Genomic DNA, 6,906 nt, shown 5'->3' with positions numbered 1-6,906 from the left:
TTTATATTTATCTACAAAACATTGCTATCAGGGGCACAATGCTAGCTAAATTGTTGTATTTTATGTAGGCTATCTAACATGTTACTCTTTTTTTATAATCAGTCTCTTTTCCCCTTTAAACTGTTGTTATTTCCCTCCTTGAAGTCATTAAAGCCATCAATCCTTGTTTTATCCTCATCATTTGATGATCACACTCCTCATTTTGTGCTAATAGGAAGTGTCACTCACCATACGGTGGGCCAAGAGAGACGTATCCTCTCCTTTCCCTGCTACTCTTAGCTGTGATTTAACTTCCTGTGGCTAAATCCCTCAATATTAGCCTGAGAACCACACAAAAACGAAAAGGACACATAACTGCAGGGATCCATAGCATCTGACGTAAACAGAAATCTCAGGGTATCTCACAAATGTAAACAGTGGCTCTCACAGCTTTCTGGTAATCCCTAACAGTCGTCGCTATGGGCCTGGCGACGTGTGAACCAATAAGAGTGAAGCGTGGAATGAGTGAACCAATGACAGTGAAGCTGCTCAACAGCTCAACCAATAACAAAACAGCATTCTTTAGTGTCTTTCTGCAAAAACATACCTTTACATCAGATGATTCCTCTCTTGCTCTTGAAAGATAAGAGGAAGGGGCTATAATTTATCACAATGGCCAGGCCTAAAATTATTTTAAACCCCAACCTTATCTTACTCTCTCATACTGCACATGGAAACTTCTCATGGTGATAAGAATCCATAATGAGATGAGCCACAGAAACGTGGCAGCAACAATAGATCATGCTTATGGGAGTTTCCCTGCTAAAATGGGTCATACTTACTTACTCTGTTAATATGCAATAGAGATTTGTTGAGGACTGTGCAATCGAATTGGTCAACGGTCAACAGTTTCAGGCAGTGTTAATATAATTAAAACAGCAGTTAATGACAGTGTGTTTTTGGAAAACTTAATACTTAAAATGCTTTTTTTGCTTTTTCTTTTTTGTTTCAAAACAAGTTATTGTATTTACATTAAACAATGCTAAATTCGTCATCTTTTGCCTCAAACCTTTTTTTGCACATTTTAATTAAATGCTATTTACTATTTTTTCATATTTATCTTGAACGTCTATGTTGGCTAATGTTACTTATTGTGTATTGAAAGTTTTGCTTATTCAACTTAGTTCAACTTTTGTTTTGTTTTGTTTGGTTTATTTTTTATATGTCTGAAATAAATAATACAGTCAGCTCATTGACATATTTCGAATGTTTTATTTGTTAGCGCTTATGCTAGATGGCTAATAAAGTAACTGGGCTCGTTTTTTTCTATGAGTAAGTATGAATCACACTTTTGAAAGATGATGGTCAAGTATGAAATGGTGGTCAAGTATTAAACATCTGTTAGCAAAAAAAAAATAAAAAAAATAAAATGAACAAAAACAAAGGCAAAGAGACTCAAGAAGTCTCTGCACATTAAGCAGGAATTGGAGAAGGTAGTTTAAAATCAAGACACACACTGGCCTAAATATTTTAAACAGCTGAAGTTTTAGTGTTTGTTTGTGCTACCAAAATAGTTGCAGCAAACCACGTACAGCTTACTGCTCCTGCATTAGCAAGTTAGCTTGTTTCGTTTGATCGTTCATTATGTTGGCATTCTCATGCTCGGAGGAGCACTGATAGCCTGATCAGGGGCTGTGTTTTCTCTCATTTACAAAAAACACTACAAGAGGTAGTGAGAGACTCAGGTGGATCTTTCCTAGCAGCCTGTTGAGATAATGAGCATAAAATGGCAACATGCACACACACATAAATTAACAAATAGCTAAGAACACAGTTAAAATACAACAACAACAGAACTAAATTAGACAACTGGGACTACCTGTCCATTTGATTACACACAAATGCAAGCAAAAGCAAAACAACTCCCAGCTGATGCAATGAATTTAATCTCGAAGATCTAGCCACTTTAGCCTTCCAAGCTAATGTTAGCAGCCAAGCCTGGACGTGTATTGATTAGCATTGCTGGCTCCACACAGGATTATTTTTATCATGCATCTTGTTTCAGGGGCTCAGGTGCATTATCACTCAAATGCCAGATGCACATATTTGAAACAATCAATACGGTAAGTAGGCTATATTATAAAAGATTCAAGATCCTCTAAATCGCTGTTTTTACCTCCTGACATTTAATATCTCATTTTAATGTGATGTCGACAGCCAGACAACTACATAAAATATAAATTTATGTAATTACAATCCGCTTTGATATTGAAAGTCATGTCAAACTGTGTCATGTCAAAATTGCATATTTGAATATCATATGCATATTTTTCTGATGCTGCTAGTAACTAATAGGATGTACTCAAAACATCCCAAACAATTTATTTATGGGTCTGTTACAGGTCTGTTACTCAAAACTGTTACTTGAACTTCATGATGAAGACTGAATTTATTATTGCCTGTATTTGATATATAATATTGACAAAAAAATTATGAGATACATTTTCATAACATCTTTATTTTGTCAGGACATAGTGCTACTGTCACAGTTATGTTGAGTTTGTTTGTTTTCATGGACTTTCAGTTGGTTTTCATCAGTCACGTGTTCCTTTGTTTGATTTTCCCGCCAATCATCAGTTGTCATGGACACTCATCTAATCATCACACCTGTTCGTTATCATCTCATTATCACTGTGTATTTAAGTTCCTCCTTGATCACTGTTCAGTTGTCTGTTATTATTTATGTTATTGCACGCTGTTACGCCTATCTGCCTTTTTGTTTTATTAAACTATCTTGATATCGATCCTGTCTTCATCTTGTGACAGCTCATTTATATGATATATAACTATATTTCTGCTTATTTTATTATGTATTTTAATATAGATTTTACTATAGGGCTGTCAATTTAACATGATTAATCATAACAAAAATAAAGTAATGCAACTAATTTAATGAATTTGATGATTAATTCTAATCCAATTTGAATACCTTGACTGCCCATATATCAGTTTATCATACTGAGTGAGTGATCATGGCATAGTTAAAAATAAAGAGAAAATAAAATTAAATGGTACATTTTATTACAAAAACATTCTAGTGATCATCTCAGATTAATGCAGCCATCTTTTTCAATTAACAGCAGGCAAAACCCATGTTTCATTCAGAAGAATCAGTGTACGACATATGCCTCTTTGATATTTCTATCACTCTACATGTAATGAAAAATGACAGTGTATCATGATTACGCATATTTTTTGCTTCTGATATGATGATTTGTGAAATCTCTCCAGCTGGAGCCTGTGGGATACGTTGCGTTTAAACGCATTGTCCCCTGGAGAGGCTCGCCGGCCTGAGGCAGACCCCACTGAAGTAAAGTAGACTCATTCTGTTCCCCTATAGGGAGATTGGAATGGGTAGTCATGCATTTAAAGCTGCAGAGACAGCTGGGGAAATCTCATTGAGAAAACAGAGCACAACTGAAAAATGCTCCAGAGGAAATGGAAAGAGAATGAGAAGTAGACGAAGAGAGAGAGGGAGGCTGTGCTGTAATAGTGACCTTGAAGGTGTGATTTGATAAACTGCAGTGTGGAGTACGCTTGCTCAACAACATATGCACACGCACACATACTCTGATACCCAAGCACTCAAAAAACCCTTTTACATTAAAACGTTCCCTTTACAAATATTATGTATAGGAATTAAACTAATTAAATAAAAAGAAACTGATTTGTGTGCGTGTGTGTGTGTCCAAGTCAAATCAGATTAGTTGTTTGTTGAATTTGAAGTATTTTACTCATATGTCCCAAAGTGTGCGATATTGTCCGAACACAATCCGAAAACTAAGAATTTTCACTTTAAATGTCAATTAAACAGTTCCTGTTTAAATAAGTGGTTCTTGACAAGAATAAGCTGCAAAATGGACCAGAATTCATGCCGCAATTCTAAAGTTTTCTATTCGGAAAACAAGGAAATACAAAAAAGGCACCATAGAAAATCTTTTGAGACTTATTCACCTCTTACCTCAAGTCGAGTATTCATCACCGCAGACAATACCCTCTGCGAGCAGGGCTGATGTTTGGATGGTTAATTGTTTTATGTAGGTTGAGTTTTCCTTGATTTGTCTCCATTGTCTGCGGCGGAACGACTGATTGTTCGCAGAGACGGCACTTTAGCGAAAAAGTTTAACTGCAATTAGCACTTTTCCCCCATAGAGGAATCCGTTCCTCTGTGGTTCGATGAAGACAGATCGCTCCGCCTCTGCTCTGAGCGTGGCAGGCTGTTTTCTTCATCAAGTTGAGGAATGAGGGATGGGATGTACTTTAAATTTCAAAAGAACAACAAAGGTATTCATTAAGATTCCAGGCTCATTTATCTACATTGTCTTTCTTTTGTTCACTTCTTTCCTTTACTTTAAAGAGACTTTAACAGTTGCCTCTTATAATTTTTTTTATTTTAGCTGTGCTTTGAGTATTATATCTTTGACTATAAATGAGTCTTAAATGTTTAAAAAGGAGCCCTCCAAAAAGAACTGGGCCTGGTAAAACTGCGAAAGAATTCATATCTAATTTTGAATGACTTTCATTGTAGATATTTGCTTTTAGGATCCAGATGATGCATCCTTCAATGCCTGGCCAAAAACGTAGCACGTTATCATGATTTCTTGTTGTAGTTAATAAAAGGAGTAGCAGCCATAGATATCATATATAAACGCTAGATGTCTCGTGCGCGCTGCTGGCCAGTGGAGGTCGACGTCCGCACGTGGTGGCCATCTTGCCACAGACAGCTCGCTCACTCGTTTAATGGTGCATGTACTTTTAAATAACCATAACTTGCTCAATTTTCTACCGATTTTCAAACAGTTTGGTTTGTTATAAACGTCAGAGATGTAGTTATGACACTGCATACATATGAATAATTATAACATACATGTTCAAGCATTCGGAATTGTTAATAACGTGTGTAAGAAACCAAACCGTTTGTAAATCCGTCAAGATTTCAGCGAGATAAGAGGATCTGTGTGCGTGCTGATCATTCACCTTACATTAAGCCTGCCTGTGACAAGATGGCCGAACGGTGATGCCGGAAGTGACTGCGCCATAAGACATCTAGCGTTTATATATGATATCTATGGTAGCAGCTCTATACTAAGCTGTCAGCTTGCTAATCGAAGGCTAACTTAAAGCACAGGCAAATTTATCCATTTTTAGCTTTGATAATACAGTGATATTGACCCAATTTAAATTAATTAATACAACAATTGAGTAATTAGTTAACAACAATGTAAAATAAGACAATTGTTGTGGTGAAAAACTTGCTGCCATGTTGCCAGAGAATTGCTGTGGTGTTGTTAGGGTTTTTAGGTGTTTGCTAGGTAAATATATTTGTTATATGCATTTTAAAATGCGTTAAACTTTTATGATTGATAAAGCAATTTTCTATCATTTAGAATAATGTAATGAATAAAATACCCATTAAAAATGGATCATTGCATGGAAATTGCATGACACTAGCATCTACAAGCTATCATGCTAATAGGCCATGCTAACCAGCCAAATGTTGACCCCCTCATAATAACTAGCGCACAGAGGAATGAAAACACCACACTTTGTCCACTGAAACACACACTCGTTCTCTGTGACATTCAGAAGAGTATTGAAGATTGTGCCGTGTTTGCCAGTAGGGACCTAGCATCCGTCTTCTCTTGTGTTATTCTCTTTGAATGACCGCCAAAAATATTAAACTTCATAACCTAGTGCTCTAACGGCTACGCTCCATTGAACAAAGTCTTCTGCAAGTACTTTCTCTCTCTGTTGTGCAATTTGCGAAGGGAACTGCTTATCCTACAGAACCTCATACGGCCGTGACATATCAAAGCCGAAATGGCTTTTCAAATAGCGGCCGCTCAACCTCCTTTCCTTTAGCGACGCCGTGGTCGTACAATGTCACCGAGGACGTCTTCATTACAGCAGCCAACCCAGATTCCGGGGTGAAACAACTAGCTAAAGCCGTGCCAGTCTTTCACCTTTTGTTTCACGATTATCTAAAGCCCTTTTCGCATTCACGTCAGTTGGAATCCACCAGGCCGCCAAATAGAACATTTCTAATTTAATGTCTCATCCACTTTACTTTGTTTGAACAGTTTCTATCCTCTTCGCCCTCCCTCTCGTGCTTCTCATGAGAGGGACTCGCTAAGCCCAGATTACTTTGAGCTCTCGAGCCGAGTATGAAATGAACACATATCTATTCTTTTGATACTTTCAATAGAGTTGAAATGGATTTGCTCTATCAGAAAGGCATGTGCTCGCTACAGACCGGCTCAAAACGAAGTCCGTCGCTTCTCATTTGTCATATATGGCTCACTTTTGACTGGGAAGGATTCAGACATATTTCGGAGGGACTAAATAAATTTCAGCCTAACGTGAAAGGAACCGTGATTTCCGAGAGAGAAGTTTTTGGTTCACTTCAGAATGAACGTGTACATCCCGGTAATAAGGTAATTTCTTCAGGAACTGTTTGAAGGAAATTGTCTGATTGAGAACTTCTACAGCTATTTCCCAATGTCTGAGTCCAGATGAAAATTTTACTGCTCAGACATAGCTCCTTCAAAACTTAATGAAGTCCCCAATAATGTTTCATGTACACTACTGTTCAAAAGTTTGGGGTCGGAAGGATTTTTATGTTTTTGAATGTATTTTCAAATGTAATTTATTCCTGTGATGCAAAGCTGAATTTTCAGCCTCATTACTCCAGTCTTCAGTGTCACATGATCCTTCAGAAATCATTCTGAAATCATCCACATAGGACAACCCGAAAACTGCTACCACACTTCAACATTCATTCACTCCAGTTCCAATTACACGCTGACTGCAACCGCGTCTGGCCGATGACATCTGACATCAAATCCGTTAACGTGCTTTTTCTGGGTT

The sequence above is a fragment of the Abramis brama genome (genome assembly GCF_963993115.1).
Source record: "Abramis brama genome assembly, chromosome: 6".
NCBI lineage: Eukaryota > Metazoa > Chordata > Actinopteri > Cypriniformes > Leuciscidae > Abramis > Abramis brama.
The sequence above is the reverse complement of the archived record's forward strand: the minus strand, read 5'-3'. Positions refer to the sequence as shown.